Here is a 27693-nt window from a genome sequence, read left to right as displayed (position 1 = left end):
TTTTTTTATTTTTGAGACAGAGTTTCACTCTGTCACCAGGCTGGAGTGCTGTGGCACGATCTCAGCTCACTGCAACCTCCGCCTTCCGGGTTCAAGCGACTCTCCTTTCTCAGCCTCCCCAGTAGCTGGGACTACACGTGCATGCCACCATGCCCAACTAATTTTTGTATTTTTAGTAGAGACAGGGTTTCACCATTTTGCCCTGGATGGTGTCAATCTCTGGACCTCATGATGCGCCCACCTTGGCTTCCCAAAGTGCTGGGATTACAGGCGTGAGCCACTGTGCCCGGCTGACGATGGGGTTTTCTAAATATAAAAACATGTCATCTGCAAACAGAGACAATTTGACTTCCTCTCTTCCTGTCTGGATACCCTTTATTTCTTTATCTTGCCTGATTGCCCTGGCCAGAACTTCCAATACTATGTTGAATAGGAGTGGTGAGAGAGGGCATCCTTGTCTTCTGACAGTTTTCAAAGGGAATGCTTCCAGCTTTTGTCCATTTAGTATGATATTGGCTGTGGGTATGTCATAAATAACTCTTATTATTTTGAGATACATTCAATACCTAGTTCGTTGAGAGTTTTTAGCACGAAGGGGTGTTGGAACATGGGTTAAAATTTCCAGTAATACATTATTTGTAAGATACAGGTTGGCATCACTAAAATCAGTTAATTTAATATTTATTGGTTTATTGAGATTTTGATTAATGTATTTAGACATATAGACAGTGTGAGGTTCATGGGTGGGCTAAATAGGCTTCATCATTATGGCTTATTCCTCTGGCTGTAAACTATTATGGCTGATTACTCAATTTGGGCCAATTTCATATTCTCTCTTAATACTGTCATCTGGAATTGCCCAAACAATCCATACTTCAGGCTTCTAGTTCACCACTCTCTAGTGTCTTTTCAGTCAATTGGGAAATGCATACACCTGGTCTGTTCCCACATTTGTTTTTACGCTAGAGAAATGGGGCCATTCATGGCAAATCAACGCTATGAAAATTATAGACTGTTATAAAGTTTCTTTGCAAATAGCTGTTTAACACCACAAAGAAGTTAGGTTAAAATTGTTTCAAAGTCTAAAATTAGTTACATTTTAAGCTAACTGCATATGCCTTTATTGTCTCTGATCTAAAATATAATCCCAGGAGGTTGTGAAAAGCATGCAAATTACAGAAAGCTAATTTGCTGCAACAGTGATGCCTCCCATGCAGTTGGGAGGTCTATTAGAAATAGTGTATTCTCTGTTATTTGCATATTAATAGCATCTGCTGAAATACTTTGGGATTTACTCCCACTGCCAGTAGAGGGACAGAACTAAAATATATAAAATTTCTTTCATTTCACTATGTTAGGCTATGAAGCATGCAGCATGGACTAAGAATAATGAATTAATAGTAGGAACTAGTGTGTTCATATTGCATATGGTATCTGAATATATTTTTCTTCATGATAAACTATCACTTGTTTAAGAGACTGAAAACAAGATGACTTCAAGCCTTCTGACAAAAAAAAAAAAAAAAAGTATCTCCCTCTCCTTGAGGAAAACGAAGCAAGTCCTTCAAAATGCACTGAATAAGAATAGAGTTCCTCATACTGCTCTCCGAGCAACTATAAATTTTAGCAAAGGAAAAACAGATACCCTTATTTTTTAAAAATGTGCAAAGACCCAGATTCTCAAGATAATCCAAACTGCCAAATGTTGTTCATTTGCAAGCAATTAAATAATGTATATCCAGTAGCAACTTAAAGGTTTTCTTCAAACTAGACTTTTTTCTTTTGATCATGAATTTCCTTCCTTTCTTCCAATTGAAAATGTAAAGAAGTCTTAAAGGGATCTAGAGTTTACGGCATTTTGAAAGAAAGACTACTTTCTTCTTTTCTTCAGATAAGACAAAAATAATTGGATTTTTGTTTGTATTTTTGGTCTCTAAATCTCATTTTTAGAACATAGGACCACCAGAAAAATATGCTGTACTATAATGATAGCCACCAAAACTAATCTAACCAAGCACACCCCACTTTCCGACTTCTATGTCTTTCCCCTGTTATTACATCTAAGTGGAATATCCTTCACTTCCTGTCTGCTTATTACAACTATAACTATAACTCAAGCCTAATCTCAAAATTTGGCTTGGAAAAAATTACTGGATAATTTAGACAAAAGTGAAATACTAGGGAGGTGTTCACAGAAATGCATGACTGAAAGGACATGGAGATTTTCAAAGTGTGACATTAGATCTCACACATAGAACTAATTCCTTTATTTTGCATCCATACAATAATAAGGACAAATGAACATTTACATGTGCCTGCACTGTTTTAAACTAAAGATAATAATATATTTAATCTTTACTGCAACCCTATGTGGTAGATATCATTATTATACTTTTTCTCTATTTACAAGTGAGGAAACAGAGGAACAGAGAGATTGTGTGCATAAAAAAGCACACAGTTACTAAAGGGGGCAGCAAGAATTCAAAACTAGAATGGCTAACTTCCTTCATTCTCTTTAATTCATCCAAATAGGACAATTTCGCTTTACTAGTCAACACCTATTTGTTGTTGTTGTGATGTACAAATATTCGGGGTATAGTATTTCCCATACTGTAATGGAGGCACTCTGTTTTAGAAACTTACTAGAATGATTTGTGTGACCTTCCCAGACAATATGAATATCTTCAAAGAGAGTTTTTCTTCATATCGCTTTAGAACTAAACCTTGTGAGTGGTTAGTTACAATGTACTTACACTCACTTTATACTCACTTTAAGCCATTCACCTGTGATTAGCACCAGCCCTAAGGTAGGAAGAAGGGAGACTCAATACAGATAATGATGACAGCCTGACACTCTACTTGTTTGAAGATCACTCTTTAATCAAAATTATCTCTCAGAAAAAAATGGTCTCAAACTAGCTGGAAATCGACAAAGATCTTTCATCTCCCCAAATCTCTGTTCTTAATTAATGTAATAGACTCGTTCACTCAGATGCTGACTAGTCCTTAGTGTCACAATTTTGTTTTTAACAGTATTGGTGTTCTGGTTTCCAAGCTGAAAGCAGACAGAAGTAACACAGTAGCTGAGCTATGGTGGGAAGATTATCTGGGATAAATACTAGCAGCTGTTGTAATTAATGGCCACATTTCAGTGTCTCTACCAACATGAGCTTATATTTGAGTCAGATGGGATGTTCTTTGTCAGTGTATAACCTACCATGAAGTCAGTCAGGGACTCACATTCCCTCTACCTTATGTCTCCATCATCTTCTAAAATACTAGTTTCTTCTGCTGAATTTTCTGTATACAACAGGCTTGCAGGAAAAAGAGGGAGTGTGATGCATCTCCAGAAGGGCATAGGTTTAGTAGAGGTCTAGAGGTGGCATTCCTCACATCAGCCCACATCCCATTCTGCAAGGTTCAGCCAGTTGCCTGTCCTAATTGCAAGTAATGCTGGGAAATAAGTTCTACTTCTGTGACCAGGAAGAAAAGGAAGCATGGCGCATATACCCTTCTCTGCCAATGATACTTTTGAGGAAGTCCTGGTGATAACAAAAGACATAACTGCTGACCCTAAAGCAGGGGTCAATAAGATGATTCTCTAAAGGGCCCCATATGATCTCTGAATCTCTATGAAATATTATTGTTGCTGTTGTAGCAACTCTTTAAAAATGTAAAAACTAGCTCAAGGGCCTTATAAAACTGGCTACTGGTCAGATATGGCCCGAGGGCTGCAGTGTTGACCCCTGCTCTCAGGAAGGCAGTTTGGTTTATGTTTCTAGTTAATACAGTGATGGATGTCAACTGTGCTCATAAGAATAACACAATTTCAAAGTTGAGATAGTCTTTGAGAATCCCCTAAAACATGTCTTATATCATGGGTGGAAAGACTAAGACCCAGTAAAGCACAGTCAACCAATGAAACCAGTTTTATCTTTTTGCAAAGAAGATAAGTGTTATTATTGCAAGCTGATGGTTTGGGTCAAGAGTTTATTGAAGTGAAAGCTTTACAGAAGGAAAACAGAGAATTTTCTGTACTCATTGGGGGAATTAATAGTATTATAACCATGCATGTTATGCCAATCTCCCTAACTTGTGAATAATTGAGAGTTGACTGTACAATTCCTTAGCCATTTGGAGGAAAAAAAGATAAAGATTGGCCCCACAAAAGAAAACTACCAGATGAAAATTAAGGCAAAAAAATAAAAAATCCTAGAAATATTTGACTTTCTTCAATAAGGTTGATAGAAATGGAAGGAAATATAAAAAGGAAGTTCAGTGATTTGGGTAAATACAAATGAAACATGCACATTTTAAAAATAAACACAATAAAATAAACTATTTGCAGCACATAAAATGAAGGGTTACTTTATTCAGCACATGAAATGCTCAAAGAAATTAAAGAAGAAAATATAAGAAAACATATAAACTAAGTACATTAATCAACAATTCATCATGCATAAAAATGATATGTAATCAATGAAGATGTGAAGAAATATCCAGTTTCCCTAGTTTTCATAGAATGTAATGTTGATATAAACAATCTCACAATTCAGCTGATTAGCATTAATGAAATTCCAAAGGTTCTGTTTTAGTTTGTTGCTAAACAAAATTACTGACAAATAACAGAAATTTATTTCTTGCAGTTCTGGAGGCTGGGAAGCCCAAGATCAAGGTGCTAGTAAATTTGGTGCCTGATAAGGGCCAATTCTTCACAGATGGTTCTTTTCTCTCACATGGTAGAAGGGTCAAACAAGCTTCCTCACACCTTTTTTATCAGAACACTCATTCCATTCATGAGGGCTTCATGTTGGTGATCTAGTCACTCCCGAAAGGTCCCGCCTCTTAATATAATTGCATTGGCGATTAGGTCTCAACCTATGAACTGGGGGGTCATTAAGACCATAGCATGCTATCACCACAGTTGGGACTCAAGCAACTCACCACTACTTTTTCTTCACTTCGCACAGATTTCACATACACTGCCTTCAATAATAACCCCAAAACCCCTTTTCTTCGATCTTTAGTCCCTACTCTTCTCCCAGTTTCCGTAATGAAACTGGAGGCAAAAACATATATTGGGAGAAGAGTAGGAACCTCATTCCTCAGTTTTTCTCCTCCTCTCCAAACCGCAGGCACTGGAGGTAGGACTGTATTTCTCCCCGGGCCCCTCTTTCTTCCTCAGGAGTCTCTCCTGCTCTGGCAGGAGGAAGACTGCTGCTGTAAGAATCATCTCTTTTCATCTACCAGTAGGATGTGGAAAGTGATCTCTGGGATTTGATCATGTTCTTAGCACATACTTGACTGAAGGGACCTCTAGTAGTTTCTCTCTAGATGTAGCTAGTAACCTCTTCTGGAGCAAGCTTTTTGCCTTCTATTTCTCTTTAGATAGATTGATAGATAGACGGATGGACAGATGGATGAATGGGTGGATAGATAGAGAGATAGATAGATAGACAGACATACAGACAGACACATAGATTTCTGATTAAGGGGTTCAGTCTTCATGGTGCGTATGCTCGACTAACCTATGACTTTATCAAGCCTGAATACTGGAAGGAATTTCAGAGTTCATCTACTGCAGTTCTTCTCAAAGTTAGTGTGCATTACTGTCTTCTGGAGCTGGATAAATAAACTGTGGTACATCCAGACAACGGACTATTATTCATGGCTAAAATGAAATGAGCTCGCAAACCATGAAAAGGTTTGGAGGACACTTAAATGCATACTAACAAGTGAAAGAAGCCAGTCTGAAAAGTCTACACCGTGTGATTCTAACTATGTGACATTCTGAAAAGGCAAAATTATGGAAGGTAGTAAAAAGATCCATAGTTTTCAGGGGCTAGCGGAGAGGAAGGGAGAATAGGAGGGGGACAGAGCATCTTTGGTGCAGTGAAACTATTCTGTGTGATACTACAATAGTGGATGCACATCATTATAAATTTGTCCAAATCCATAGAAAATAGAGTGTACTCTAATATAAACTATGGACTTGGGGGATAATGTGTTTATGTAGGTTCATCAATTGGAACAAACGTATCACTCTAGGGGGGATGTTGATAATAGCAGAGGCCATGCATGTGTAGGGGCAGGGAGTATATGGAAAACTTCTGTGCCTTCTGTTCAAATTTGCTGTGAACCTAAAAATGCTCTAAAAAATAAAATCTATTAAAAATTATCTGGGGAACTTGTTAAAATTATAAATTCCTGGAGCCTATCCCAGATATAATAAATCAGAATCTCTGGAGATGAATCCCTTGAATGTTTTTTTCAGAGCAAATTCTCTGTGTACTCCTGGGACAGGTGATTCTCAGACCTCTCCTTGAGCAATTCTGATCCAGAACATTTGTATGTGACAGTGATGTCCACAGATGTTTCTGGGATTTGCCAAGATAACTCAGCTAACAAGGGTCAATGACAAGACCAAGTGTAAGAGTACTAGCTACTGATTCTCCCACAGTACAGCTCTACTTCTTGGAATTGTTTTCATCTCTCACCTTCGGCTTTTAAACTCTCAACTTTTGTGTGTGTGTTGGTTTTCCCTGTCCTGTGTATAATTCTGCCCCCTCTTAGAGTATTATTAGCATTTTTTAATGTGGAGAGGAAAGGTAACATTTCAGGGTTTTAAGGGTCTCCTATTTCTGGGGGCCACTAAGCACGTCTGCACTGGACCACCCTTACCTGCACATTCAAGAGCACCCAACAAATGGGCCTTATTAGTGACAGATGTTTTGTCCAGAGAATGATTGTGCCTGGAGAATCAGGCTTTTCCAGGCTGGCACATTTCTATCAGGCAGCCATAAGAAGCTGGCAATTTTTATTTATTGTCTGCAGTTCATGGCAACCAGTATTTTACCACCTGCACATCTAAAAAAGAAGAGGAAGAAAAGCACACCAATATTCTCAAAATGTTTATATTCAAGGAGTGTATATTTCAGAGAGGGAGGTCGTGATGTGTGTATTTTTATTGTGTGTGAAAGAATCCTTAGTGGCGGTGCAGCTGGAAAAATAATGGAAGCACAGGGTACTGTCTTTTGTGACAAAGTTTCCTCTGGTAAGTTACAATTATAACGTAGAAAATGATACCTTAGATGGCAACTAATTTGTGAATCCTGGGAAATGCTGTTCAATGATTCCTCGTCAGGACAGCAGAACCTGATCTGTAAAAATTTGGGCCTCAGCAGGAGGCTGTTTGCAAGGAGTGATTTGCATTTCAATTGTAAGTCCAGCACAACCTTTAAATCTTGGCTGCCTCACTATCACAATGGAATTCTTTTTTTTTTTCTTTTCTTTTCTTTTTCCTTCATGGTGTACTTAAAAAAGAAAAAGGAATGTTACCATACATCAATTCCACAACTACATACAATAAGACATAGGTGGCTCTAAAGAAAAAGCATGGTGATGATGGTTAGATTTTCTCCCAATGAGCAATTATATCAAATTTTGACAATTGCAGGGGAAATATTATTCCCTGTAAAGGAGCGGCCCCACACCACTCCTTGTCCCACAAGCACCCACATCTCTTTCCTCTGTTTTCCTACAAAATTCCAAACAGGCAGTGTAGCTTCTCTGTTATTTTATTTCACTTGATGAAGAAAAAAGTAAAATGCATAAATCAAAAGCAATAAAATCAAATCCATTATTTTTTAGAATTGGTTTTCTTTCAGGCAAGTCATGGGTGGACTACTGAGGATTCCCCCCAATCCCCCAGCTATGCCTTTGCATTTGACTCAGTAATCCAATATGAGGTTCTCAATGTTTCTATTTCTTTAAATTGTTTGAATTAGCTCTCCTCTGATTTATGGGTGGTTTTAGCTCCCATTGATGACCCACTGTAACAAAAAGAGATGATTCTGCCCTAAATTCTGTGCCCTGTTACATACAAGAATGTGACATTTTCTTATCAGGAATAGGGGGTCACCAGGGAAGGGTGGGTTAGAAGTCATCCCTCTAAGGTTTATTTATTATTTTAGAAGTTTGTTTTATCTTTAAACTTTGTACAACATTCCTCTATCATTTTTGAGCATTTAAACTATGTATGAGTTATAAATCTATCTCCCAGCCCCACCTCTAGGTTGCCAATGGCCTTAGATTGCCCAATCTGACAAGCTTTGGGTTCTCAGTGCACATCCGACTTCCTCAACTTCTCAGGTGATACCCCAGCTGATCACTCACCCTTTCTTAAATACTTTCATTTTCCACTTTTAGGACTAAGTCTCTATCTTTTCATGGATGCTTGAACTTCTTCTTACTTCTTTGCACACTCCTTCTCTGCTGATTTCTAAATGCATGGGTTGTGAGCCAGTCTTTAGATCTTTTGTCTTCGTATCTATGCCCTCTGCCTGAGTCCTCATATCCAGCCTGCTAGCTTTATGTATCCTCTGTCTCTGATGGATCCCAGGCATCCATCTTCCAGATCTCCAACCTCTTTCCAGATCCCCAACGGAATCACCCTCTAGTCCAAACACCTCAACTTCCTCACGTATGTGCTTCTTTTCTACTTTTCTTCAGTACAGCAATTGGTTTCACTATTTACTCAGTATCTGGGATCAGGGTGATGGGGATGGTGAGAGTAGGGAGAATATGTAATTCTCTCCTTTATTCCTCTCCCCTTTCATTATGTCCCACATCTAATTCAATGATAGGTCCTGTTCCTCTGGAATACCATCTGTGCTGTCAAAGTCCTCTACTTCCTTGCCCTGTCTTGTTCTGCTTCTTACTGCTTGCGAAATACATCAAACTCAACTCTGCCTCAGGGCCTTTGCACTCACCTAGCACTTTTCCTGGAATTATCTTCCTCTGGATGGCCATATTGTATTCACAGGCTCTGTCCAAATGTGACCTTCAAAGAGAGGATTTCTGAGAATACCATATTTAACATAGTAGCAGTCCCTCCACTTGCCTGTCCCTTGACACTCTTACCCTGGTTTATTCTTCATTACATGTATCACAAGCAGAAATTATATATTTACATATTTGTTTATTTGTTTATTGTCCAGTTCACATGTGGAATGTCATGCTTATGCTTATAAATTTCTACTGTTTTGTACTAAGATCCTAGCACCTGGTATAGCTTCTGACACAAAGTAGGATTCAATAAATATTTTTTCAATGTTAAATAAACTTTAATATGATTTTAGTTTCTGACATCTCTTACCTCATAATGTCTTTGGAATAACCTGAATTTTATGCCAATTGGTCATTCGAATTTTGCATTTGCAAGCTAATTTAAGAAATTTTTAATAACATTTACCTTAAATCTTCATAACAATTAACAACAACTATTTAAACTTAAATCCAAATTTTACTTGTCACTTCTATTTTACACCATGACTTCTATATTCTCATGTGTATATTTCAATTATTTTAGTTTTCTCTTTCAAATGGTGTAGTTGGTTTCATGTATGTTTTTGCAGAATATCACAATTCTTTTATTCAATTAAAATATAATTATTTTATTACAGATAATATGTAATAGATAGCATTTGGAACTAACAAACTGAATTCTGAGTTACAACCCTTTGCAAAAGTGCTGACGCCCTCAGAAGCCACTGAAGTTCTAGGGTTGTGTGCTCTATGCTGTGGCCTCCCCAGCTCTCCCCAGTTTTGGCTGTACGTTTTCAGCATTTCTGTCTCCTCCTTTGTCGTCCAGCTCTCTGTCACGTCCCCCATACTTCTCATTTGCTGCTGCTCAAGCACTGAGTAGGAGCTAGACAACTATAAACAACAGTTATTAAATTCGTGTCCAGAGTAAAAGTTAACAAGCTAAGATTGAGACTCTGTGCTCAAATTTGAGTGAAGAAACTTTAGGTTTCTTATCTTTGTTTTGCTTAATCATTATGTCTTGATTATCTTCTGGATGTCTGGGCGACAGTGCAGAAGCAAGATATTTTTGTGTACATATTTACTAGTACAGGTGCATCCTCTGTAATTAGAACACTGAATTGTTATGAGTCTAAATTTTTATTCCTGGGCACCCTGAGGAAGACAGCTGTCCATCTACCATTGCTCCCAGGTGTTCGGTCTCACTGGATCATGACTGAACCTTGCCCACTGCTCAGAATACACAAAGCAGGCTCTTAGAGAAAAAAAAAAAAATGCATCTCTTTTTTTTTTCACATGTAGTAATGTTAGACATATAATGTTAGAAAAAGATTTCAATTAACATCTTCTGTCTAGAAGACAGACATTAAAATCTCTTTCCATATTTTCCCACAAAAGGAAAATGCCACCCACAATAAGACCATGTATCTTCAGCTGCAGCCGGTGAGAGCAGGAGAGTCCACATCTCTATGAGGGCAGTGCCCTGATTCTTGGGTGTCACAGTTTCCACTTGAGCCTATACTCAAGTGGAAAAGCCCTCAGGGCACCAATCCTGTCCCTCTTCTGATAAATTCTACTTATTATACTGTGCTGTGTACACTCTCAGAGCTAGATAAATGAAGAGTAATAATAACTGTTATTTTTACACCAAGTGTTATCAAATCAGAAATCTGACACCTAGTCATTTAATATATATGTTTTTTCCACATACCTTTATTGCTGTTTGGCTAGATAGAAAAATATGAGGAAATTGGAAACCAACTGTAAATATTTCTACAGCCTTAATGGCAAAGGCTTTTTCTTTTCGTTATTACCTTACTCCACTTATCCCATCCTCTATTTTTCAGAGCCATATTCCCTCTCTCTCGCTCCTTTCAATGTTCCCTCACCCAGGAAGCCTCTCCGAATTCATGACCCATTTCCACATGCTTCCCTCACTCCACATTCCCTCAGTGGTTACCCTGCTTTGTAGGGATGTTAGTGCAGCCTCTTTAATGTTGTTTATTGTCGAACTGGTCCAGAGGATAGAACCCAGCTGATCTGGGTTTGAATCAACTCTGCCTCTTAAAATCAGTTCGGCTAGGCAAATTGCTTAAGATCTATCAGCCTGGTTTATCTGTAAAGTAAAAATGACAATAATACTCACCTCATTGTGCAGATATTGGGAAGAGTAAATTGTATTGTGAAAACATTCCTGTTCTTAAATATATTTCCCGTTCCTTTGTCTCTATAATTGGTAATAAAGATTTTTTTGGAGTGTACATGTTGTCCTGACACAACTAAGATCTGAAGTTTCTGAGGGCAGAATGTATCATGAATTTCAAATTGCAAAACAACAAATGTGTACAAGAATTTCCTAAGTGTACGGCACGATGATAGACCTGGAAGGCACAGGTGGTTGTTTAGGGGAGGGAAGAGTGAGGAAGGCAAAAAAAGCAAGATAGAATGCAATCATTTGCATTCTGAAAGCTTCTTAGGTAGCTGAGTTATAAACAATGTACAAAGTCAAATGACAGCACACCTCTTTAAATAATAATCCAAAATAACATCAGAAACAATGACTAAAAAAAGGGAGGTGCTTCCCATTAAATTGCTCAGAAAGTAATTGTAATCAGAGGGCAGAAGACAACCAGGGCCTCTCAGCCAGAGGTGGTCAGGGCGGGTTTTTAGCAGGTGGCAAGGTCACTGGGAAGTCTTTGCAGTAGATTTGGTAGACAACGAGCAGAAGGGGCAGCCATGCATTGATTTATGATTGACATAGCACAGAATCTAAAAACATTCCAAAGTAAATATAATCAAATGCAACTTGAGAAAAAAGTCCCCTGGGATTTCAGGAATCGGTTTTGACATTTTGGACAGTGCCTCACTTCCCTTTTGCTTATTTCATACAAAATTCTCAGCCCACATATTCTAGCATTTCTGTCCGTATCTTCCATCAGGTCCAAATCATAGGCTCATGGAGAGGACTTTCAATTAACAGTGACCAGTAAGTGCTGAAGCTTCACTTGTCTGAAGAGCCAACTTAGATCGACTGAGTAGCAAGCCAATGGATTGCTCGGCAATCGATTTGAGTGACTAAAATACTACCAATTATTTCCTGCATATAAATAGTCTTACAAAAATGCATGCAGTGCCCCACAAATGTCTAGTTCCAGGCCTGAGATCCTGGAGTTATAAACGAAGGAATACATCAGAATGTAGTGGGCTATTCGTGCCAGTTCTTTCATCAAGTGAGAGTTTTTGATTCCAGCAGCCAGACTAACTGTTTTGTAGCTACTTTATTTTTGAAGACAGGCAGTCAGGACTCTGTGCTTTGGCTACTTGGGATAATAAATAAAGCATACAGATAAATGTGTTTATTTGGACGTGTAATTTAGTTTCTATATAACTTTATATATATTTTTAATGACACACATGCTGATTCCTAGTCATCAGCCCTAGGCGCACCAGTAAAATCAGATTAAAAGCATTAGTAATATAGTTAATTCCATTTATAATATGCCTACACTAGAGATGCAAACATTAAAATAAGGAAAACCTATAAACTGGAATTAAAGATATTTTCTGGAACTTCTCTTAAGACATCTTTGAAAGAAAGACATAAGATTTTACATAAATACTCTCAAGGAGGCTTTTATTTGCCACGTTTTGCCAAGCAATATTTGTAATTCCAATTAAAATTTTCCTTGGTCACTTGAGTCTTCATCTTTTGTACTTCAGGTTGATTCAGATGGCTTTGTATTATGGTACAGGCATCATTTAGTGATGCTCTGCTAGTTGTAATATCTCCTTCTATAATCTTGCCTAATAATCACTATCAGCTAATCAATTTTTCCTTTTTATTCAAATTCTATTATCCACTCCCTTTTGACCTATAGTTCTTGGGACAGCCCATGTATTATTTTTTTCTGAAATCCTCAGCATATTACATGCAGCATAATGGGATAAAAGCCCTAGCATTAAATCCAATCAATAGCTCCCACAGGTAGATATCTATTTCATTCCCCTCTTTAATGTACTGTCCTTTGTGCATGAAGATGTCGCTATCAACCTACAATTCATCTGGCATCTGGTGTGGGTTCTGGACTTTGTCCACTGGTAGGGGTGTATTTAGACTAAGTCATCCTCATTGCCTCCCCAGCTTACCTCTCCACACTCACTGTCCCATTTGACAAACAGGTAGGCTGTGGCCATAGAACTACATAAAGCCACTTGGCCTTGAATCAAAACTATAACAATCATTTTACTTGCTTCCTCTCAGCCACAAAGCTATTAAAATAAATTATGTATTTTAACTCATCCTATTTTCTTGTCTTCTACTACCTGGTAATTCACTAATATTAACAATGAAAGCCCTTCAAAGAAGAGTATGCTACTTCATTCATTTTTCATGAGTTAAAATTTAAAAAATAAAATTATAAAAGTAAATATGAATGCATAAAACATGTCTGTAATTTAAAAATTTCAAATACACAGAAATTCATAAGGTGGAAGTTCCCTTGCTATCTTTCTTAGTCCAATCCTCTATTCCATGGGTTTCTGAAAGCATTTGCATAAGAAGTTACAGACATCTGTATAGAGGTGTGTATGTAAACTATATATATCCAAATATATCTTAATAAGAAAAATTAATAAAATTTATATTGTTTGAATAATTTATATTTCCTGAAGATATTTTTATTTTAGAATACATAGAGATACTGTATGAATTTAACAGTTGCATGTTTCATGATATGGGTTAACCACAATTAATTCAATCATACACTTCGGGCATAACAAATTATGTTAAAAGTTAGTGGCCTCAACTAATGAGAAATCTTTATTAGCTCATAGTTCCTCCTGGTCAGAGATCTTGAAGCAGCATAGCTGGCTGGCTTAGCATTGGAATCTCTCATTAGGGTGCATTCCAGATGTTACAGTCATTTGAAGACTGGACTAGGGCTGGAGGACCTAAGGTGGTTCACTAACATGGTGATAGTTTGATGCAAGATGTTAGTGGGAGACCTCAGTTCTTTTTAGCATACACCTCTCCATAGAGCCTCAGGTTCTTTCCAACATGGGCTGCTTGAGTGTCCTTATGACATGGCAGCTGGCTTCCTCAACATGAGCAATTCAAGAAAGCAAGAGCCAGGTAGAAGCTATACTTTCTGTGACTTAGCCTTGGAAGTCACCCACATCACTACCATCACATTTTCTAGGTTAAAGCAAGTCACAAACTCTATCCAACATTCAAGGGGAGGGGAATTAATAGAGTGACTAGAGTTAACATGACTCTATTGTACCTTTCAAACTAACTAGAAGAGAATAATTCAAATGTACTTATCATAAGGAAAACATACATATTTAAGGTGATGGTTGTCCCAATTACCCTGATTTGACTATATGAATGTATCAGATTATCCTATGTACCCTGGAAATATGCACACCTATGATATGTCAATAAAAAAAGTCTGGCCAACATTCAAGGAGAAGTGAATTACACTTCCCTTTTAAATGAAGGAGTGTCAAATAATTTGCTGAAATGTTTTAAAACCACCACCACCAAAAAAATAAGCAAGTAAACAAATAAGTAAAAGACATGAAGTATTTCTTAGATATATTACTAGAAATAGAATTGGTGAATAACTGCCTATGCATATTTCAAAAGTTGAAAGGTATTGCCATATTGTCCTTCAAAAAGTCTGTTAAAACTCCACAAAGACCTTAGATATTGCTTGTTTTTCTACACTTTCATGAACATTTGACATAAGCAGGCTTGTTTTTATATTTTTGACAGTCTAATAGGGTAAAAACAATACATTTTATAAAATTTGTATTTTTCCTGGTTACTGGTGAATTTAGCATCTATGTTTATTGCCCATTTATATTCTTTAATATATTTCTTATTAATATCCTCTGTTGTTTTAAATCTAGTTACTTCTGAATACATGTTTAAGAATTCTGTCTTTACTATGGATACTAATTTGTTGTCTGTTATAAATGCCACAAATATTTCCTCCAGTATGCTATTTTTATTATAACGTTCTCTTTTAACTTTTTAATGTTGTTTTGTGCTCTATAGAAAGTTTACTTTTTTTGTAATCTGGCAAGGTATATATATGTGTGTGTGTGTATGTGTCATGTATGTATATTGGTGGGTGGTATAGGCTTTGTTTTAATAACTCAAAATTATTTTTAAAATTCTCCAAATATCTTTTCTTATACTTCCATAGTATGAGTTTTATGTTTTATGTGAAATTTTCTCATATATAGTATTAAGAAACTAGCTTTAGTTTTGTTTCAAATGCATTTTTAATGATGGTTTTAAAACTATTTATAGCCATAGAAATCTTTGTTTACACAAAACCATAAAATAAATCCCCCTTGTCCCCAAATAAAACTGCAGCTCTTTGCGTTGGAGTTCTGTCTCTTTGTTTCCCTTACCTCCCACACTTTGTCATTTCTATGGGGGCAGAGAGGAAGAGGGAGAGAAGTCTGTTGAGTACTTAGTGTTCCATATAACAAAGTTCGAAAACCAATGTTGTTCCAAAATATCTAAAATTTTAAAACAAATGTCACTACTTAGTTACAAGCTGTGTTAATGTGTTAATCCAGAGACCGGATGTATTAGTCCATTCTTACACTGCCATAAGGACGCACTTGAGACTGGGTAATTTATAAAGGTAAGAGGGTTAATTGACTCACAGTTCCGCATGACTGGGGAGGCCTCAGGAAACTTACAATTGTGGATGAAGGGGAATCAAACACATCCTTCTTCACATGACACCAGCAGAGAGAATTGCTGAGCAAAAGGGAAAAAGCCCCTTATAAAACCATGAGATCTTGTGTGAACTCACTGACTATCACAAGAACAACATAGAAGTAATCACCCTCATGATTCAATTATCTCCTACCAGGTTCCTCCCATGACACATGGGGATTATCGGAACTACAATTCAAGGTAACACTGGGATGGGACACAGCCAAATGTGTGGGACACTGGGAAATATTTAAAAATGAACTAAATGGCATTTTGTTAATTTATGCATTTACATTGATATTGATGTTTTGGTACTTCTATGGTTTAGTTTTATGTTTAACAAAATTAAATTGGGATAGCATAAGGCAACTACTGATATTCTGAAAATAGGGGGACGTACATGACATCAGTGAAATTCAACTGTTTTTCTAATTAAACCACATGGCTTTAGGAATCAGGCAAAGCCTTTTATCTCTTAAGAAACAATTAGTACATTCTAGACATCCACCTACCCAGTGTACAAATGAGTCATGATTTCAGACAATAAGCACATAGATTCAGATGCCACAGCACCCACACTGTGCATATATCATTTATATCCCAAAATATATACACTGCAGACACATATGGACACACACAGAGTAAATCACAATGCTTTCCATCCTGTGAGTCTTTCTCTTCAGTCTGTGAGGGATCTCATTATTAATTGAAGAATCGTTTGGCTTGCATAATTATCTTCTGCCATACATAATTCCAACCTTTCAATGTCTCATCATGTTGACTTATTAGACTAAATGCACTCCTTTGTTTTGGTGACATCATCAATCACAGCCTTTAGATGGACGGACTCAGCAGTGGGGTGAATAATATTTACAGAGGCCCTCTCTTTGTTCCCATCATGGAACTTACCAACAGGTAACTTCATTTGTAAATTTATTTGCTTCTTTAAAACTAAGAAGCCTATGTTCCCACAATCTGCCATTGAGGAGGTCAGGCTTCCAATGGAAAGAAATTAGCCGTTTGTTGTTTAAGTATCTACTGTGATATATGAACATTTTTGGACTTTGGAACAAATTGATAATAAAATATAAGAATGTCTGAAACAGACACAACTGGCCTTTTACAGCCAAGCATGCTCAATTTACATTGACATTTTAATCTTTATGTTTTGTAAATTTTAAAATAAAATGCAGATTAGCAAAGAATATTTCTCCATGTACAGTCAGTCAGACAGATTAAATCTCCTGAGGCAGCTAAGGCACTGTAATAAACACATCAAGATTTAGATTCTTTTTTTCAGAAGGGTAACAGAGGTATCACACAAAATGGCCATGGTTAAAGGACTATTTAGACACCATCTCCAAGCTGATTTGAGAACATCAGAGGATGCCACGTAGAGTCAGATCTGTGAGTCCATTTGATCCATTGGCTTAAAGGGATAGTGATGGGCGTAAAGCATAGTATTGTGAGTAAATGATTTGTTCTCTAGCATTAACATCAAAATAATGTTAGAAAATGCTCTCCCAAACATCCATAGCATCCCTTCACTGAAGTCAACAACTTTATCTAATGTCTTCTTGATAAAGAATGTGATTTATGACTCCCTGGCCTCTATAAATTTCATATGTATCATGTAGTTATACCTTTCTCAAAATTCAAGGAGAATTTTTTGTTTGAGTGTTCTGAGATTTGTGAACAAGCAAATGTAGTATATGCTAATGTGCCACATTCTCTTTAAGAAAAATACTATGTAATAAGTTCTTTCTGGGTAATTTCTGAATGTTGCTTCATATTGAGTGGGTTCTGGCTGCAGTGTTATCATGATCAAGGAATTTGGATTGGTAACTTTTGTGGAATCATTTGTATAGTCATATTACTTAACAGGAAATATATTAGAGTTCTACAGTCAATATCTTACAGGCAACTTGAGAAAGACATTTTCTAGTAAAATTTAGTAAAGTTAATAAGCCATTTTTATTAGTTTTATTGAGTTTTAAATAAGTAAGACATATGCATTGCTCAAAACTTACAAGGTAGAAAATGGCATTGAGTGAAAAGTAAGTTTCCATCTCTCTTTTGACCACCCAACCACCCACTATTCCATCTAGTGCAAACATTTTGCCAATTTCTTGACTATTGTTTTAGATATAGCCTTCAAGAAGTGTTCTATACATTTGCCTGCAGTCTATATGTGTGTGTGTGTGTGTGTGTGTGTATTTACACAAATGTTTACAAGATATAAATACATTTCTGTAACTGAATTTTATTACCTAATGTATTTTGGAACCTTCCCATATTCATGCATGTGGAGACAACCTATTTTTCTTAGTAGCTATAGAATCTTTCATTGTACAGACATATTATAAGTGCTTTTTAAAAATTATATTACCAGATAACCTTTAATTTCATAGATAGTTTTGGGATTTTGAAAAAAATAATAAAATCTACTTCTGGATCACCAGATTGTATCTATTATCTTATAAATATCAACAGAATAAGGATTTTATTCTCGGCATTTTCTGTGAATAGGGTGGTTCTCTTTCCTGCTCATTTATCCAAATATTTTTGAATACATTCTCATAGTTTAAATATTAACATTCAACAAAAACTTATATCTGAGATAAATGAATATCCATATGCAAAAGATGAATTTGGACCCCTGCATCACATCATACACAAAAATGGACTCAAAGTAGATCATAGACCTACATATAAAAGCTAAAGCTATAAAACTCAGAAGACAATATAAGAGTAAATCTTTGTATGTTGGGTTTGGTAATGACTTTTTAGATATGCTACCAAAAGCACAAGTGATAAAAGAGAATATTGACAAATGGAATTTCCTCAAAATTAAAAATGTTTTTCTTTAAAGGACTTCAAAAGAAAGTAAAAAGATAACCTATGTACTGAGAAAATATTTGCAAATAATATATCTGAGAAGGGACTTGTATCCAGAATATATAAAATACTCTTACAAATCAACAAATACCACATATCCTCACTTACAAGTGGGAGCTAAATGATGAGAACACATGGACACATAGAGAGAAACAACACACACTGGGGCCTTGTGGAGGGGAGAGGTGGGAGGAGGTTGAGGATCAGGAAAAATAACTAATGGGTACTAGGCTTAATTCCTGGCTAATGAAATAATCTGTAAAACAAACCCCATGAAACAAGTTTACCTATGTAACAAACCTGCACTTGTATCCCTGAACTTAAAAAGTGTTTGTTAAAAAGACAAGTGATCCAATTAAAAATAGCAAAATATTTAAATAGACATTGTTAGAGATGATATAGTGATATACAAATTGTGAATAAACATAACATGATGCTCAATACCATTAGTCACTAGGTAGACAGCAAATCATAAGAAGATACCACTTCAAAACCTCCAATCAAAATGACAAGCAATAATAACAAGTATGGGTGAGGATGTGAGAAATTGGCTAAGGTTTGCCAAAAGAAATATAAGGTAGTGCAGCTACTTTGCTAAAAGAAATATAAGGTATACATATACCTCATATACTTTGCTAAAAGAAATACATTACTAAAAGAAATACACACTGCTAAAAGAAATATAAGGTAGTGCAGCTACTTTGGAGAACAGTTTTCGAGTGGCTGAAATGTTAAATATAGAGTTATCATATAATCCAGGTAATCCACCTGATATCTTTCTGTGTATCCTCAAAAATTTTTTTGATATTCAATATTTTTAAATCTCTTAATTTCTCCCCAAAGGATCTTAACTTCTAAAATTCCCATTGAACTTCCACCAAGCTCTTCAAATTATCTACATCTGCCTAGGTATATAACCAAGAAAAATAAAAACATATGTCTACAGAAAAACTTGTACTCAAATGTTCATATTAGCATTATTCGTGATAGCCACAAGTAGAAACAATCCAAATGCCCATATACTGATGAATGGATAAATAAAACATGGTGTATCCACACAATGGATATTATTTGGCAATATAAAAAAATGAAGTACTGATACATGCTACAACGTGGATGAACCACGAAAACATTATGCTATGAAAGAAGCTAGTCATGAAACACCATGTGTTGTATGAAACCTTTTATTAAAAATGTCCCAATAGGAAAATCTACAGAGATAGAAAAGAGATTAGTAGTCACCTAGAACTGGGAATGGGGGAGTTAGAGTAACTGCTGATTAGTTTGTGTTTTCCTTTGGGCATATTAAAAATATTACATGATTAGATTATGGTGATGGTTGTATAACTCTGCAAATGCACTAAAAATCATTGAATTGTACATATTAAGTGGGTGAACTTTATGGTATGTACATTTTACCTCAACAAAGCTGTTTAAAAGTGAAAACAAAAAATAAAATCTATCTTTTTTCCTGTTCAACATGTGTCCATGCCCCATATCCCAAAAGCACTAGGTCCAGACATGTTCACAAGAAACTTTAAGGAGTGGAAAATTCCAATATGTTGACATTCTTCTTCTTTATGTATTCATATGTACTGAGTGTAACATTAACACCAAAACTAAAAATGATTTTATAAAGAAAGAAAACTACAGACCAAAGCCACTCATGAATATTAATACAAAGATACTAAATAAAATATCAACATACAGATTTCAGAATAACATTAAAAAATAGTACTTCTTAAATAAGTGGCTCTTATGCCAGGAAAGCAGGTTAGTTAATACCAATAAATCTAGTTATATAATTTATTATATAAATAAACATAGGGCAAGTGCAGTGGTTCACACCTGTAATCCCAGAACTTCCATAGGCCAAGGTGGGAGGATCACTTAAGGCCAGGAGTTCAAGACCAGGCAACATTGCGTGACCCCATGTCTACAAAAAAATTAAAAGAAATTAGCCTGGCATTGTGCAGATGCCTGTGGTCCTAGTTACTTGGGAGGCTGAAGCGGGAGGATCCCTTGATCCCAGGATCCCAGGAGTTCTAGGCTGCAATGAACTGTGATTGCACCACTGCACTCCAGTCTGGGCAACAGAGTGGGACCCTGTGTCTAAAATTTTTTGAAATAAATAAATAAACATAAGGATAAAACTCATATGATTGCCAAAGGATGTTTGATAAAATTTAATGTTTTTGAAAAAATTTACTAAAATAGAAATTTATTGATAAGACTTTAAAACAATTAAAACTTACCTCTCCCTGCCCAAATGTAAGTGGTGTCTCCTTTGAAATTAAAAAAAAAAAAAGCAAGGAATTCTTATTTTTATCACAATTACTAACATTAAACTTGAAAAAGGCAAGAAAAAAGCCAATTAACTAGATAATATTGAAAAGGAGGAGGTAAACTATTCCAATTTACAGATAACATGATTGAACATCTAAATAAAATCCAAAGAATCAAGTGAAAATATACCCCAAACAAAGGTAATTCAGTAGTAAAATGGTACAATAAATAACGTATATATTTCATATGTAAAAAGTACAATCTATTAGAAATATAAAATAAAATTTCCATTTACAATAACAACAGGCATGATAAATACATAGGAATAAACTTTAATGACATGTGCAAGACCTTTAATGACCTATGCACATATCTTGCAGGAGATGCCTGTGGAAGAGGATGGGCCAGGGTCAGCTTTCACCTTCATATCCTAAAGGCTGTCTCTTCCTCTGCTGCCCTACCCAGATTCCCATTGCTTCTTGTGTAATTGACTCCTTTACATGATTCTTCACGTAGACCCACTATTTCAGCTTCTCTGACCCAAAGAGGATCTTGGAAGAATTCTGTTTCTGTCCATGAATCCCCAGTTTTTCTTTATCAACCACCAAAACCAAGATACACCAACCCCAAATGTCAAGGTAAGCCCCTATCCTTTAGGAAGTGTTTTGTGTATGCTTGATTGGAATCACTGCAGGGCAGGGAATATTCCAGGGAGGGGCCTGATTCCTAATCTAGTTGCTATTCTATATAATAATCCTTTTTGAATTACATATGTCATAAATGTATTTTTTTTTCATTTTTGTAGACTTTTCTTTCACTCTCTGGTTTCTTTATAATTAATCTAAATTCTTAATTCAGTATAATTAAATTTATGAAGCTTTTTCATTAAGGTTTGCACTTTCTACTTTTTTATTCTCTACCCTGAAGTAATGACTTTGCTACCCCTTATATTGTTCTAAAAATGTTTTATAAGCTTGTCCTTCCCATTTTAGTCTTAAATTCAAACTAATTTAATTTAATTTAATTATTGTTATTTTCTAGAGGCAGGGTCTCGCTATGTGTAGTGTGAGGTTGGGGTCTAAATTACATCTTTTACAATGTGGAAAATCAATTGGTTTAGCACCATTTATTTAAAAATCTATTATTTCCCATTGAACTGCAATGGAAAATAAATCACATATCACATTGGCATATACATGTAGGCAGCTTTATGATAATTCCTTATAGCTGACAATATCTTGACTGTTTTTGACTTTTTGTTCGTTATATGAAGTTGGTGTAAAAGTAATTGCGGTTTTTGCCATTGAAAGTAATAGCAAAAACTGCAATTACTTTTGTACCAACTTACTTTGGAACCAGCTTGTTCATTGACAAACAGTTAAATTTTAGATAAGTTGTATTGAATCCATAAATCAATGTGGACTGAATTTAAATCTGCAATTATTATTTCCCCAATATTTGAACATAAATATTTATATTTGAATACAACATAACTCTCCACTTACTGAGATCTCTTCGACTCTTTCCAATTATGTTTTAATTTTCTTCATTACATTGTTGTATTTATCCATATATATGGTTTATTTGATGTTTTTATAAATGGCATCTCCTTTAAAATCACGTTTTACACATTTTTTCTCTGTTGAATAGATTTTTAGTTAGTTTTTGAATTGATTTTACATTCAGAGGTCTTCCTAAGCTATCTTATGATTTCTAATAATTTACTTACTGATTGTTTTGGATTTTCTACCAAGGTAATTATATGATTTTCATTTGTGAGTAAATACATTTTTGTATTTCTTTTTTTTTTTTTTTGAGTGGGAGTTTCGCTCTGTCGCCCAGTCTGGAATGCAGTGGCGCGATCTCAGCTCACCGCAAGCTCCGCCTCTCGGGTTTACGCCATTCTCCTGCCTCAGCCTCCCGAGTAGCTAGGACTACAGGTGCCCACCGCTACGCCCGGCTAATTTCTTGTATTTTTAGTAGAGACAGGGTTTCATTCACTGTGTTAGCCAGGATGATCTCGATCTGCTGACCTCGTGATCCACCCACCTCAGCCTCCTGAAGTGCTGGGATTACAGGCTTGAGCCAACGCGCTGGGCCTTGTATCTCTATTTCCAATCCTTCACTTTTTCTTTCTTTTTCTTGCCTTAGTGCTCTAAGGTCTTCCATGCAATGCCAATTAGAAATGATCATGAAGAGCATGCTTGCCATTTATATTGACCTTAAAGAGCATACTATCAACATTTACTATGAAGTATGATGTAGATTTCAGGCTTTCTAAAGGTGTACATCTTTCAAGAAGGGATTTGTCTTTATCAATAGTCTTGTGAGAGCTTTTATATAAATCATTTTTATTTTTATCAAACCTTTCTCTTCATTTATTGAGAAGATTATACGCTTTTTTCTCTTGAACTCTTAACATGCTGATTTTCCAGTGTTAAGCAACAATTATGTTTCTGTGATAAATTCATTTCGGTCACAAAGTAAATTCATTTTTTATACAATGCTTGCATCAGGCAGAATGGTTTGGGATCTAATGCTATAACAAACAACCTCTACATTTTTGTAATTTATAATAACAAATATTTATTTCTCAATAATGTTAAATGTCAATTGTGAGTCATATGGAGTCTCTGCTCTATCTAGTTTTTGACAGGAACTCAGGCTGATGGTATCTTCACCATTTGGGGTGTATATGGAAGTGGCAGGGGTGTGTGTTGTGGAGAGAGAGATAACATGAGACCTTGCATTCTGGCTCTGAAAGCATCTGATTTGAATTGGCACACAGCCCTTCTATTTACATTTTATTGGCCAAAACACTACATGGAAAAATCTAACCATCAGTATGTAGAAAAGTGAAATCCTACTACGTGCCCGGGAAAAGACAATATAAGCATATTTGTGAGTAGATCTAAAAAATCATTACAATGCTAGGTTTATTTTATATTTTGTTTGGAATTTTTACATCTCTATTCTGGAGTAAGTTATAGATATAATCTGATTTTTTATGTTGTCCTTGCCAGGTTGTAGTGTTAAGAATTTGCTTGCCCACCAAATTGTGAGGCATATTACTCCCATTTTATCTACACTTTGAGATACTGTATATGAGATTAGGACTATTTATATCTTGCATGTTTGGTAGAACATAATTTTAACATCCCTTGGGTTTGGTGTTTCTTTCGGAGTATAATTCAGTTTCTTTAGAGGTAATAAAACTATTCAGATTTTTTTTTTCTTTCTCATTCTGGATTTAAAGTTCTACTTTTTTTTCTTCTGAAAGGTTGACCATTTTATGTTTTCAAGTGTACTGACATAAAGTTACTCATACTATATTTAATATCTAGAATTATGGATCATTTATTTCCAATATTTTTAATTTATTCTTCATTTCTTTGATGAATTTTGCTACAGGAATTTCACATTTTACTTTTCAGAAAACAATCTTTGTCAATAGCAAAGATTTGTCAATGGCTCTATTGGATTTTTTTGTTACATAGTTTCTTAATTTCTACTGTTTTATTGTTATTTTCACCCTTTGCCATTTATTTAGGGAGTGGTGTTTTTTTTCGAATGTGTTTATTTGGGTATTGCATTAGTTAGGGTTCTTCAGAGGGACAAGACTAATAGGATATATGTATATATGAAAGGGAATTTATTAAGGAGAATTGACTCACACCATCACAAGATGAAGTCCCATGATAGGCCATCTGTAAGCTGAGGAGGTAGGTACGGTGGCCCAGTCCAAGTCCAAAAGTCTCAAAAGTAGGGAAGCCAACAGTGCAGGTGTTCAGTCTGTGATTGAAGGCCCGAGAGCCCCAGGCAAACCATTGATGTAAGAACAAGAGTCCAGAGGTCAAAGAACCTGGAGTTTCATGTCCAAGGACAGGGAGCATCCACCATGGGAGAAAGATGAAAGCCAGAAGACACAGCAAGACAACTTATCCCAGCTGCTCTGCCTGCTTTGTTCTAGCCAGCTGGCCGCAGACTGGATGGTGCCCACACACACTGAGGGTGAGCCTTCCTCTCCTAGTCTACTGACTCAAATGTTGGTCTCCTCTGGCAACCCCTCACAGACATACCCAGAGACAATACTTAGCAGTTATCTAGGCATCCTTCAGTTCAATCAAGTTGACACCTAATGTTAACCATAATAGGTATTTAATTAATTGTTAGCCTTTATTCTCTTATTTTTATTAATATCTTTCTTAATTGATAAATTATAATTGTATACATTTATAGGGTACAATGTGATGTTTAGATATATGTACACAATGTGGAATAATTTACAAAGCTAATTAACATATCAATCATCTCATTTATCAATTTTGTAGTGAAATTTTTAAAATATATTCTTTTCTAATAAAATGTCCAAAGCTACAATTTAGCTGTATTCTATAGTTTTTTGAAAAGCAGTATTTTTATTTCTATCAAATCTAAACATTTTCTATTTTCCATAATGCTTTTCCACTTTGTCACTTATATTTAGAAGTGTGATTTTAAATTCCAAAATAAATAGTTTTCCTGCTTAAAATTTAAATTATTTATTTCTGACTTAACTGTATTTTTGTTAAAGAATATATAATACCTAAAAGTTTGAAATTCATTAATACATGATTGATAATTCATTAATACATGCTTCATAATTCAGGATAGTCAATTTTTATAAATGGTTTATGAGTATCTAAAAATAGTATGCAGTTATTAGTACCTTAGTCTACATATGCCTATTATATCATGCGTACTATTTATATTGCTTGAAAACTTCAAACTGTAATGTTTTTTAATTTTCTTGCTCTATCAATAACTGTGTGAGGGGCCTTAAAATATGCTGCTATGATAGTGGCTTTGTCAAGTTTTCCTACACTGTTCGGTCAGTTTTGACTCTACATGTTCTAAGCTATTACTAGGTACCTGCAAGTTTAAAATTAAACATTTTATCATTATATAGTGACCCTCTTTATTTTTCATAAGAATAATATTTATTTTGCCTTATATACTGTCTTTCTTTCAATTAATAATCTCCTGGTTTATCTTTTCTCTCTTTTTTTAAAAAATCTTTTAAATTTTTTCTTCTTGTTTTTATTCTTGTTTTTTACCTTTCCCTTCCTCTATTTTTTCTTCTTCTTCTTAATCTCCTGCTCTTCTTCCCAGCCTCCTCCGCTCCTCCTTATTCTTCTTGTTTTTCCCTCTTTCTCTCTCCCTCTCCTTCTGTCTCTGTTCTGTCTCTCTCCCTCTCTCTCATTCCCTGTCCCTCTCTCTCGCTCTCAAGTGGGCAATCTTGATCTTTTAACTAGACCATGAAGACCATTTACATTTACTGTAATTTATATGAATGTATATACTCCATTTTAATTTCTGTTTCTTACTTGCCCCAAATTTTGTTTCACATTTCCTCTCTCTTATTGCTTCTGTTTAGAATGGTTGATCATTATTTCCATATTTTCCATTTTTCCATTATTAAGATAGTCTAGGTCGGGTATAGTGGCTCATGCCTGAAATCTGAGCACTTTGGGAGCCCAAGGTGGGCCGATTGGTTGAGTCTAGGACTTCAAGACCAAACTGGGCAACATGACAAAACCTTGTCTCTACAAAAAAAAAAAAAAAAAAAAAAAAATAGCTGGGTATGGTGGCATGTGCATGTAGTCCCAGCTACCCAGGATGCTAGGGAAAATTAAGAAATGTTATAAGTAAATATAAAATAAATAAATAAATATTAATAAATGCTATGCCCTATTTGTATTAGCTTAAAGGTTCCCTTAATTATTTTAGCATGCAAACGTTATTTATCAAATTTAAATTGGTATCTTTCCCTTCAACCTAAACATTCCAGAAATTGTGGACTTTTTTTTTTTTTTGAGACAGGGTCTTGCTCTGTCACCCAGGCTGGAGTGCAGTGGCAAGATCTCAACTTTCTGCAGCCTTGAATTCCTGGATTAAGGTGATCCTTCTACCTCAGCCTCAGCCAATATGAATATTGGTATTCATATAATACGAAAAGAATTGGTATTATAATTCTCAGACTTCATAAGTCTGAGAATTGGTATTTTAAAAAATTCTAAACTGTTATGCTTCCAAATACTACTGCAGCTCCCTTTCTCTTGTTTTTGAAACTTAATTAGGCGTATATTAAAACTTTTTTCTTCCTCATCATAATTTAACTTTTAAAACATTTTGCATCTCTTTGCTTCTCTTCAGACATATCTTCCAGCTCACAAAATTTCTGTCTTTATTTGTATTCATTCAACTGTTAAATCCATCCAATGAGTTATATGTTTTTTCTATAAGCTCTATTTTTTCTTACGTAAATATGCTTTTACATTTGTATAACCTTTAACTATTTTTTTGATTTGTCCCTTATTCACCTTCTTAGCACTCATTAGACATATTTCTTTTATACCTGATAAATATGTTTTCTGAAGTCTTTGTCTTATTGTGTTGTTGGCTGTGTGTGTGTGTGCTGGTGATTGGCTGATGACTAGGACATGCTTACTTGTGTTTTATGTGACACTGAGCATGTGGTCTTTGGAGGAATTAGATGTAGGGATATCTCCATCTATATTTCTCACTTAGAATGATCCCTAGACTTTGTATTTTCCATACCCTCAGAGATCAAGAAAAACAAAGCTAAATTTACTTGGAACAGCAAATGTTCTCAAGACAAAACCAGGTTGAAGGTTACCTAACTCTCTCTTTCCCCCCTTTTACTTAATGTTTGACTCTGAGTATTATTTATTAATTTTTTTATTTACAATATTTTTCAAAAATAAATAAAGTTGCACTGACTCATGCCTATAATCCCAACACTCTGGGAGGCTGAGGCAGTAGGATTGCTTGAGTACGGGAGTTCCTGACTAGCTTGGGCAACATAGCAAGACCTCATCTCTACAAATAATGAAAAAATTACCTGGGTGTGTTGGTGCACACCTGTGGTCCCAGCTCTCTGGGAG

At 35.5% G+C, this 27693-nt stretch overlaps 1 long non-coding RNA gene across 1 annotated transcript; it reads right to left on the bottom strand.

The window, feature by feature from the left end:
• Positions 1-166: 166 nt before the first annotated feature.
• Positions 167-27508, bottom strand: LOC117062923. Its single transcript, XR_004428628.1, has 4 exons — positions 27496-27508; positions 20695-20710; positions 2026-2035; positions 167-290 (listed from the first exon to the last, which is right to left on the bottom strand). It is a non-coding gene; the product is annotated as an uncharacterized LOC117062923 (long non-coding RNA).
• Positions 27509-27693: the final 185 nt, after the last annotated feature.

Source organism: Trachypithecus francoisi, unplaced genomic scaffold (assembly GCF_009764315.1).
Source record: "Trachypithecus francoisi isolate TF-2019V2 unplaced genomic scaffold, Tfra_2.0 Lachesis_group17, whole genome shotgun sequence".
NCBI classification, from domain to species: Eukaryota; Metazoa; Chordata; class Mammalia; order Primates; family Cercopithecidae; genus Trachypithecus; species Trachypithecus francoisi.
This window is presented reverse-complemented; position numbering and strand designations above follow the sequence as displayed.